The sequence below is a fragment of the Mustelus asterias genome, chromosome 10 (assembly GCF_964213995.1).
Source record: "Mustelus asterias chromosome 10, sMusAst1.hap1.1, whole genome shotgun sequence".
Lineage (NCBI taxonomy): Eukaryota > Metazoa > Chordata > Chondrichthyes > Carcharhiniformes > Triakidae > Mustelus > Mustelus asterias.
The window spans coordinates 10525020-10536570 of record NC_135810.1 but is presented as its reverse complement, the minus strand read 5'-3'; the positions used below and the strand labels follow the sequence as shown (position 1 = coordinate 10536570).

The 11551-nt window shown below is 46.0% G+C and overlaps 1 non-coding gene across 1 annotated transcript; it reads right to left on the bottom strand.

The window, feature by feature from the left end:
* Nucleotides 1–355: 355 nt before the first annotated feature.
* On the bottom strand, nucleotides 356–491 carry LOC144500144 (U4 spliceosomal RNA). Its single transcript, XR_013498932.1, has one exon. It is a non-coding gene; the product is annotated as a U4 spliceosomal RNA (small nuclear RNA).
* Between the last annotated feature and the right edge of the window lie 11060 nt (nucleotides 492–11551).

The window sequence follows — 11551 nt, the reverse complement described above, 5'->3', positions numbered from 1 at the left end:
CTCCGCCCTATTTTGAGGCCATGCCCCCTAGTTCTAGTTTCACCTTTCAGTGGAAACAATCTCCCTGCTTCTACCTTATCTATTCCCTTCATAATCTTATATGTTTCCATAAGATCTCCCCTCATTCTCCTAAATTCCAATGAGTATAGTTCAAGTCTACTCAGTCTCTCCTCATAAGCCAACCCTCTCAATTCCAGAATCAACCTAGTGAATCTCCTCTGCACCTTCCAGTGCCAGTATGCCCTTTACTCTTCATCTAGCCCTATCAGTTTAACCATCTATTGCTTTGTCCCTCGTGTTTATCCAGTGCTTCTTTTAACAGTGAAAGAGCAAGGAAAATAATCCAATGAATAAAAACTGAAACTATCAAAAAATTGCATGCTCGCTGCTCCTCAAGTTATCATGGTGGGATATTGCGAAAAGTTCTCAATAAGCAATATTTGCGTCTCAGTTACACTACATAGACAGCATTACTGCCGCTGCACATGACAGGTTACAGGGTATTCTGGACCTGTCACCCTCCAGCCCCCCTCCCCCCCCCCCCACTCAACATTTACAATTCACACGAGAGAGAGTTGGCAGGCTGCCTATGACCACGAGGCCATCTGGCTTACACTGATAATATCCTCCTCTGGCACTCACACCATTACCAGCAGGAGCTGCTGGCTCACAATCAGGAACAGGATATTTTCCCCTTCAGTGCCCAATTCGCTGCGGTCATTGCACCACTCTTGATGATCCCCCAAACTGACTTCAACTAATTCTACACAGTTGAAGATTACACCTGGGAACGTTCCAGTCAAAATGGCTCCAACACCTTCACCCACTAAACAATGGGGTAATGTATGAACGGTGAGAGGAAGGACTTCTGTGGATAGACTTGAGGAGCTGGGATTGTCCTCCTTCTGGCCTCAGTTTTTAGGCTGGCGGGAGGATTGACCTTGTGCAGAGGAAAGCCTGAAAATCAACAGACTTAGAACTCAGGCAGGAAACAGGGAGGGCACTTGGTGGCTCTCTCAGAAGCCTCCTTTTAAAGTTGGACTTAAGGTCTGGAAGCCTACAGACCTCCACACAACTCCTTCTGCCCTCCACCCTGTCCCCTCCTCATTGACCTCCCTCACCCGTCTCCAGGTCTTCTCTAATCCTCCCCCCCTCACCCCCCCCCCCCCCCTCCACCCCCATGAACTTATCTTGGGTTCTGGTGGCTGGAATTAGTCTCAGGCTTCCTCCTGCAATTCCTCTGCAGTCCACTGTAGCTCTTGTCACTGCAGGGACAGGAGAGATGCCGGCCATCTCTGAGGTGAGATTTCCTCTTGAATGATGGGGGCAGAACATTTGCCTGCAGCCACTGGATGCTCACCCCTGTGGAGGGGCAGGGGAGGTTGTTCCTCACTTACTCTTCAGATGACGAAAAGCGAGACCCCACCATCCGAACAACTCAGGCTGATGTTTCTATAATCGCTCTGTTTCAATGATTTTGAAGGGAGAGTCTGTTTTAAAAATGTATATAAGTATCCTGATGGAAAGCTTGGCAAATAAAAACAGAAAGTGCTAGAATAAATCGGCGGCTGGGATTCTCCGGTCTTGTGCGCCCTGCTACCTGCTGCCAGTGAGAAAGGAAAATTTGGTGCTCAGCCAGATCTCCATTCACTGCAGCGGGACCAGAGAATCCCAGCCGCAGGCGTGGTCGGAGAATTCCGGCCAGTAGGTCCGGCAGCATCTCTGGCGAGAGAAGCAGAGTTGACCTTCTGAGTCTAATGTGAGTCCCAGCCGGAAGAACTAATGGAGCAAAGTTTGCCTGAACCACAGTCAGATTGTAAACTTATATGGTTGTGGATTCGACTGTCAGGAGAAATGGCCCACAGATTTAGTTTCAGATTTTCAGTTCCAGTACAAACATTAAACCCATGATTCATGGCACAATCAGTTAGAAAACATAAGACCATAAGATATAAGAGCAGAATTAGGCCATTCAGTCCATCGAGCCTGCTCCGCCAATCAATCATGGCTGATAAGTTGCCCAATACCATTGTCCTACCTTTTCCCCGTAGCCTTTGATCTTCTTACCAATCAAGAACTTATCTATCTTGTCTTAAATATACTCAGCGACCTGGTCTCCACAGCCTTCTGTGGGAATGAATTCCACAGATTCACCACCCTCTGGCTGAAGAAATTCCTCCTCATCTCAGTTCTAAAGAGTCGTCCCTTTACCCTGAGGCTGTGCCCTCGGATTTCAATGAGATCCCCCCCTCATCCTTCAAAACTCCATCGAGCACAGATCCAGGGTCCTCAGATACCCCTCATATGTCAAGTTTTTCATTCATGGGATCATTCTCATGAACCTCTTCTGGAACCTCGACAAAACCCAGCACATCCTTCCTTAGATACGGAGCCCAAGATTACCCATAATATTCCAAATGTGGTCTGACCAGAGCCTTATAAAGCCTCAGCAATGCAATTTTGCAGAGGGGGGAACAACAGAATAAAAAGATTATCAGATCAGGTGTCGGACTCTCAAAAATCAATCTTCTGTTCAGTATGTTTCAGTAGCAGCGTGGCAGAATGCAGGCAGATCTTATCCTGAAAGGTGGAATTGTATGACTTCTTCCCGTAGGGCTTGCAATTCTCTCCTGACTGTGTAGTCTGTGCAGAAATCCCTTGTGACTTTCACGTAGACATCATGCCCTGCATGGAAAGGGCTAACAGGTATAAAAATGAGCATGGTGCATCGACATGGAAAATCAGCAGAGGGTTCATGTAAATTATTATTTTTTATTGAGAAAATAAATGCATGTTACATGACAATTCTTTATAGCACTCCGCCAACCTTGCCACAGTTACAGCAGTGAGAATTAAATTACATTACTAGATGCTTCCATACCTGGTAGTTTATTATCTAAATGGTGGATAGATATGTTTTTTTTCCCCTCTTCAATATGAAAGGTTATTTTGTGCTTTCTCGTTTACCTTTGGCGATTTAACTTTTCATTAACACCATCACCAACATGAACTCGAGCAATTTGTCATAGCAGAAATATATTTCTCTCACCTAGGCTGCTGCTGTTGTATTTGACTACGATGGCAAGTTTGCAATAAAATCACCACCAGAACTGTTTCTCCTCCACCTCCCAGCTACTGGCATAAATCACTTACCTTCAACCACATTTCAGCTCTGAAAATCGATTTGTGTGGAGCAGAAACAAGGAAAAATAAATAAAACATCAGTCGAACACTGTTTAATGGCCTGTACTGGAATGTGGTGCATGTACCACATAGGCCGGGCAGGGGCAGGGTTTGCTTTCAATGTGATTCTTCCACAGTTGAATAGTATTCCAAGTCCAAGCTGAAACGTGGGCAATGTGCTGCTGGCTTGTTGACAGTTGTTTAAATTTAAATTTAAGTTTATTTATCAGTGTCACAAGTAGGCTTATATTAACATTCCAATGAAGTTACTGTGAAAATCCCCCAGTTGCCACACTGTTCAGGTACACTGAGGGAGAATTTAGCATGGCCAATGCACCTAACCAGCACATCTTTCACACTCTGGGAGGGAACCGGAGCACAAGGAGGAAATCCACGCGGACATGGGGAGAACATGCAGCCTCCGCACAGACAGTGACCCAAGCTGGGAATCATTCATTCAAGGGACATGGACTAAGTTTTGCGTTGCCAGCGTTTATTGCACATCCCTAATTGCCCTTGAGAAGGTGGTGGCCAGTTGGCTTCTTGAACCGCTGCGGTCCATGTTGTGTAGGGCCACCTGCTATGTTGTTAGGGAGAGATTTCCACGATTCGGACCTAGTGACAGTGAAGGAATGGCGATACATTTCCAAGTCAGGATGGTGAATGGCTTGGAGGGAAACCTCTGGGTGGTGGTGTTCCCATGTCCTTCTAGACATGATAGCAGTTGTGGGTTTGCAAGGTGTGAATTGTGTCACATCAAGGAGCCCAGTGCTGACACTTATGTCTTGAGTCAATGGTAAAACTTTACAGTGTATGTCACCAAGGTAGCCCCATCAAATGCAGGTTCAGTTGCCATTTGGGAATGTTTCAAGTTGCTGGGCAGAGGGAGACAAATGGTAGCAACAGTTACAGAATGAACAGTTTTTGCGATTGCCATTTAATAAAATTTATAAATTTATAAAATTAATAAATTTAAAAATGCAAATTACTTTCTTCCAATTACCTCTCTGGGCAGAATTGTCCTGTCCCCCCCGCCACAGGAATCGGAGCGAGCGGGGGGAGGGGGTGGGGTGGTGGCGGGGGTGGAGGGTGGTGCTGGACCATGCAAATGTCCATTAACCTAAGGTGGGATTTTCCAGTCTTGGGGCGAGCGCAGCTGGAAAATCCAGCTCTACACGTGCATGAGCTGAATGCACAGTCTATTAATCAGTTCATGTGGAGGGCTGGTGCAGCAAACGCAATGGGCTGAATGACTCCTCCCGAGCCGTGACAGTTTTGCGATTGTGTAATTCCACACAGTTTCTAGCTATAGTAGACTAGGGGATAGAAGAATGCAAGAGATTCTGTTCTATGCACTGCAAATATGGAGATTCACAGAATAAGTCTTGATGTCGTATTTGATTATGTTAAGCTGGTAATCAGGCCGAAGAGGATGCCATCATTCTTGTTGGTGCCTCCATTCTGCTGATCATGGGTCACTAATGCAGAAGAGAAGTAATGGGTGGAATTCTTCGATCGCGTTGTTCTAAAACTCCCAGCTGACTGTCAATGAGCCTTCACATTGTCCACAACTGGCCCATTGCATTTGCAGTGGTGAGTGGGGTGGGAGAATTCCGGCCAATATCTTCAACCTCTGAGACCTTTAGTGCTCCTCACATTGTGCTTTTAGCCTGTCACTTATATGATTGAAAGCAAAAATTCACCTCCCCTCTCCAACCACTTCCTCAAAAATAAATTTTTGCAGAGTTGGAAGTTTGGAAGTACTTACAGGAAATGGTAGAAATGTTCGGCAGGTTAATCTGCATCGGTGGAGTGAACAAAGTGTTTGGCATTGGAATGCCAGACCCTTTGGTCACAACTGGACAGACATTGCCAATAAACAGCAGTTTTTATGTTTAATAAATCCGTCACAATGGGGAAAGGGAATTTTAAACATTTAAGTGGGATGGGTAAGGGTTTTGATTCCATGTGAAGATACCTCTGGATGTTCAAGCAACAGTGAAATAAAGCACAGGGTAGCAGACGCCTCGTGTTACAACCCCTATAATTCAGTGTTTTTGCCTTTGCTGGTTTACTACCTGGGATTGGTAACAGGGTGCACTGAGGATTCAGTTTACTGTGAACTGTATTGTCTTTGCAATAATGATCACAAACTTAGAGAAGAGAATGAGAAGGCACAGGGACACTTTATTGTTTGTAAAGAGATGAAATAATGCTAAGTAAAGTATTTGATCCATTGTACCTACATTTGATTTTTTTTTGCTTCTGTTTAAACTCCACTTCTGCTCATAAAATCACTGACTCACATTGTCAATTGTGTTTTTTTGGTGTAAAGTAATTTGGGCAATGCAGCACGATGTTTGCCTGGGCTGCATCTGCACAGGTGTTGGTCCATTTGTGGGGCCATTTTCTAAATGTTTCGGCATCTCAGGCATTATGCCATTAACTTGTATTTTTAAGGGACTCAGCGACAGTTAAATGATCACTTTCTTTTTCAACAATTCATTAAGTATGAGCCATTCATGAGTGGTCATCATTGTGCTGCCAATGGGCAACATAAGCTAAGTAAGAAATCATTTTGATTTGATTCATTATTGTCATATGTATTAACATACCTTACCAGCTGATCCACACAGGATCTGAGCGCTCGTCCGGGTATCCCATCCGGGCCACTCGCTTTCTATGAGTTGACTTTTGAGAAGATTGCTCTGACATCTGCAATGGTGACCTCGGATACAGGTTCATCCAAGGCTTCCGGGGTGGAGGGCATGTCCTCACTGATCTCTTGCTCAAAACAGATGTAGAATGCTTTGAGCTCACCAGGGAGGGGTGTATTGGTGCCAGCGATTTTACTTGCAATTTTAAATGAAAGTTTGTGATTAATACAAAGATTCACTGACTCCTCAGCAGTTACGACAGGCCCCTCCAATCAATCACAGTCTCACTCAAAGTTGGAAGATGCTTGAGGAGCTGAATGGCCTTCTTCATGTTCCCTTTACCACCTCTTCCCCTACTTCAATTGAACTGACATTCATTTCTTTGCCCAGGTGAGCGGTTAGAGGTGAAACTACCTCAGGCCGAGTATGTTGACAAAGTACAAAGACCAATTTACTTGGATCTTCAGGCCTTTCAGTTTGTGTGAGTCTGCGTGGGTTTCCTCCGGGTGCTCCAGTTTCCTCCCACAGTCCAAAGATGTGTGGGTTAAGTGGATTGGCCATGCTAAATTGCACCTCAATGTCAGGGGGACTCGCAAGGTAAATACGTGGGGTTATGGGGGTAGGGCCTGGGTGGGATTGTTGTCGGGTGGTGCAGGCTCGATGGGCTGAATGGCTTCCTCTGGATGTTCAAGCAACTGTGAAAACACAAGTGAAAGTAATAGTTAGCATGGCTCATTTTGGGAAACCAGCAAATGCCTTGACAATTAAAATTCCTTGACGTTATCATTGTTGACATATTTCAAAGCAGGTTTATCGCTAATTCCCTTATTCAGGAATCTAAGCTTGTGCGATTTGATTTACTTCAAAACCATGCGGAACTCTGAAAAGGCGCTACATGTGGCGGTTACCAACTACAATGGAAACAGCTTCCAGGAAACATCCTAAATGCACTAATATATATCTGAAGCCATGGAGCGCCGTGATTAGTTTTGTTTGCTTCTGCTCCGAGAGAGTCAGCTTGAGGCTGACTCACGTCTGATGGAAAGCGAGGATGGAGCGAGGTGGCGGTGCAGTTTTAAGTAAGACGATAAATTGTGGTGTTGTGGAATCATCAGTAACGCTTTCAAGAGAGCGAGGGAGGAAATCGAAGGAAGGTTGAAGGAGGAGGAGGGATTCACACTGCAATGTTACATAAGGGTATCCATTGTAGAATTATTCATCACGGGCACCTTTTTCTTTTCTCATTAGCAACACAGCTCTGACCTGTATTTACTGCTCTCACTTTGCCAGGAAAGGAAATCCATCATTAGAGAAGTCTGGGCCTGACTAATCCTGCTGGAATTAAAAGGTTCGCAATGACTGACAGCAGAGTGATCTCTCCACGATGATCCATGAAAGCAAAGAGCAGCTTATTCTTATGAACCACATCAGCATTTTTGATTGGCCGGCCGTACATAATTTATAATGTTCAAATTCATCTGTGTGCACTTAATCATAGATTTTCAATGACCCTGAATGCATCTGTAATTTTCATATTCTATACAAGATGCTGGAGAAAGTGTGAGAATGTTTCAGGTTGCCAGGGGTATTAAATTCCCTCCCCCAGCCCACACCAGAGTGGCTGTGGACAGGAACAGAGCAAGTAGAAGAGGCCATTCAGCCCTTTGAGCTTGTTCCTCCATTCAATTAGATCAGGGCGCCTCTGCATTTAAACTCTGTCCGTCTGTCTTCATTCTGTGACCATTCATGGCCTTGCCAATCAGGAACAAAGAGGAGAAATTTAAAATTTAGATGCTACCAGGGCAGGAGCCAATGTACCTCGGCAGGTGTGGGGGGGTGGGGGGTGCGGGGGGGGGTGGGGGGCTGAATTTTCCTGGAAATCAGCAAAGGCATTGAAGCCGTCGACAGCAATGGTGGCTTTCTCCGCTGTACCGTTACCACACTTAGAAACAACATGCAAGAGCGGGCTCCACAATATATCACGGGCGGAACAGCCACTGATCCACCTGCTCCAACAGCAGCTTAGTCCCTGGAGAATTGGGACACCATTTTGAAAGGCTGCTCCAATGTTAAGGAGTTCACCCTAGATGCACCCCCGCCCCCCCCCCCCCCCACCCCACACACCCCTACCCCCACCAAACTCCCTCAGACACTGCCTCTGGCACTGCCCCCAACACTGCTCTGGCAGTGTTTGGAGGCAGTGCCAGGGGGCAGTCCCTGGTGGCAGTGCCTGGCGACAGTGCCAGGGACAGTGTCAGGAGGTAGTGCTGGGGTCAGTGCCAGGAGACAGTGCCAGAGACAGGGCCAGGAGACAGTGCTGGGTGACAGTGCCTGGCGGCAGTGCCTCGGGAGTGTCTGGGAAGTACCCGACATCACCCTCTCCCCCTCACCAATGCACTCACCTGGCAGGCCTGCTCACCAGGTGGACACCTTGGGAGATTAGTTGGGTTTTATGCTGTTCTGCCCTCACATCAATGTTGCAAGTTTCTCTGTTGGGAGATGGGGTGGGTGGGGGAGAGATGATTAGGCTTAGAGTTCTGATAGTCACACATGGATTAATTCAACTGATGTTCCCGATATTGAACGTTGGGAGATGTGTCCCTTCACTAATGGTTGGGGGGGGGGGGGGGGGGGGGGGGGACAATCGCAGCACATGTTTACGTCACCATGAAATGTGATTTGACCATTCTTGTGAGATTTTCCACTTCTGCCGGCCGAATCCATCTGATGCAATCGGGAGCAGAAAATCCTGATGTGGATTGACACCAGGAGCTGGATTTCGAAAGCTGGGTCGGTAATCGGACACCCAAATCCCAATCCCATACCTGAGCTGCACCACTACTGCAAATACTATCTTCAACGTAAATGGCCTAATTGACTGGGAGGTGAGCTCAGAGCTCAGTTAGACACACCAAGCACTTCCAGTAAGTGGCAGCTGACTGATTTACTCCAGCAGCAAAGGCAGATGGCGGCCATGTTTGGGAACTGGCCCTCTGATGGCTGGGAGCAAGAAAGTGGAGGAAAATGACCATAATGGGGAGGTGATAGCCTGGTGGTATTACCACTGGACTGTTAATCCAGAAACTCAGCTAATATTCTGGGCACCTGGGTTCAAATCCCACCATGGTGGGATTTGAATTCAATAAAAGATATCTGGAATTAAGAATCTATTGATGACCATGAAACCATTGTCGGAAAAACCCATCTGGTTCACTAATGTCCTTTCGGGAAGGAAATCTACTGTCCTTACCTGGTCTGGCCTACATGTGACTCCAGAGCCACAGCAATGTGATTGACACTTAGCTGCCTTCGGGCAACTAGGGTTGGGCAATAAATGCTGGCCAGCCAGCAACGCTCATGTCCCTTGAATGAATAAAAACATTTAAACAAACTGAAGTTACGACCTTGGCCCCACCACCAGTTGGCCCATTATATTTCCATTTTTAATAAATCAAACTAAAATGTCAAGGTCCGCCTGCAATGAACCTGACTACATCAAGCTTTACCAACTGGGTTTGCCTAAATAAAAAATGAAAATGGCTTTCTTGACCGTCCATGCCCCTTACGAAGCTCCTTAAGCAGCTAAATGAGCTGGCAATTGGCAGCGAGTGGGTCGCCCATTCCCTCACCAATCAGCCCTTTGGAACTTTCTAATATCCCAGAGGAGAATATCGATCACTGGGACTGGTATTTTCAAATCCCACCAGTAGTGTGCCCAGGCCCCGAGCCCAGGGAATGGTCTTTGTATTCCCCTGAAGGGCAGCACGGTGGCACAGTACTTAGCACTGCTGCCTCACAGCGCCAGGGACCCGGGTTTGATTCCCAGCTTGGGTCACTAACTGTGTGGAATTTGCACATTCTCTCCGTGTCTGCGTGTGTTTCCTCTGGGTGCTCCGGTTTCCTCCCACAGTCCAAAGATGTGTGGGTTAGATTGAACATAAGAACATAAGAACGAGGAGCAGGAATACGCCATCTGGCCCCTCGAGCCTGCTCCACCATTCAATAAGATCATGCATGATCTTTTTGTGGACTCAGCTCCACTTACCCGCCCGCTCACCATAACCCTTAATTCCTTTACTGTTCAAAAATTTATCTATCCTTGCCTTAAAAACATTCAATGAGGTAGCCTCAACTGCTTCACTGGGCAGGGAATTCCACAAAAAGAAGTTCCTCCCCAACTCAGTCCTAAATCTGCTTCTCCTTATTTTGAGTCTATGCCTCCTAGTTCTAGTTTCACCCGCCAGTGGAAACAACTTCCCTGCTTCTATCTTATCTATTCCCTTCATAATCTTATATGTTTCTGTAAGATCTTCTGAATTCCATTCAGTATAGCCCTAGTCGACTCAGTGTCTCCTCATAAGCCAACTGCCTCAACTCCGGAATCAACTAGTGAATCTCCTCTGCACCCTCTCCAGTGCCAGTATATCCTTTCTCAAGTAAGGAAACCAAAACTGTACACAGTACTCCAGGTGTGGCCTCACCAGCACCTTATACAGCTGCAACATAAACTCGCTGTTTTTAAACTCCATCCTTCTAGCAATGAAGGACAAAATTCCATTTGCCTTCTTAATTGCCTGCTGCACCTGCAAACCAACTCCTTGAGATTCCTGCACAAGGACACCCAAGCCCCTCTGCACAGCAGCATGCTGCAATTTTTTACCATTTAAATAATAGTCCATTTTGCTGTTATTCCTACTAAAATGGATGACCTCACATTTACCAACATTGTACTCCATCTGCCAGACCCTCGCCCACTCTCTTAGACTATCTATGTCCCTTTGCAGACTTTCAGCGTCCTCTGCACACTTTGCTGTGCCACCCATCTTAGTGTCTTCTGCAAATTTTGACACACTACACTTGGTCCCCAATTCCAAATCATCTATGTAAATCGTAAACATTTGCGGTCCCAACACTGATCTCTGAGGCACACCACTAGACACTGATCACCAACCAGAAAAACACCCATTTACCCCCATTCTTTGCTTTCTGTTAGTTAACCAATTCTCTATCCATGCTAATACGTTACCCATAACACCGTGCACCTTTATCTTATGCAGCAGCCTTTGGTGCGGCACCTTGTCAAATGCCTTCTGGAAATCCAGATACACCACAGCCACAGGTTCCCCATTGTCCACTGCACATGTAATGTTCTCAAAGAATTCCACCAAATTAGTCAAACATGACCTTCCCTTCATGAACCCATGCTGCGTCTTACCAATGGGACAGTGGGACAATTGATTGGCCACGCTAAATTAACCCTAGTGTCAGGGGGATTAGCAGGGTAAATATGAGGGGTTACGGGAATAAGGCCTGGGTGGGATTGTGGCCGGTGCAAAGTCAATGGACCGAGAGGCCTCCTTCTGCACTGTAAGGATTTAATGATTCTAATCTATGACAACGAGAAAGAAGAAACTCAAGAAGGAAATACTGCTTCATCATTCAATGCTGTTATTACCTGGAAAGCGTGAAAATTAAAAGAATGATCCATTTGACAGTTCAGAAAGGTCTCGGTAGGAAAAAAAACTTCCTGTCTACATTTTTCAAACTTCTTTCTTTTAACCTGGCTATGTGTTTCACGTGTTCAAATACAATCTGGGGACAGTTCTGGCGCATTTGCTGAGATATTTGTTTGAAAATGCCTTCATCTAGCTTACCTTATACTCATGACTATTACTTATTTTTGACTGGTGGAATGGTTTAGTCATTATAGA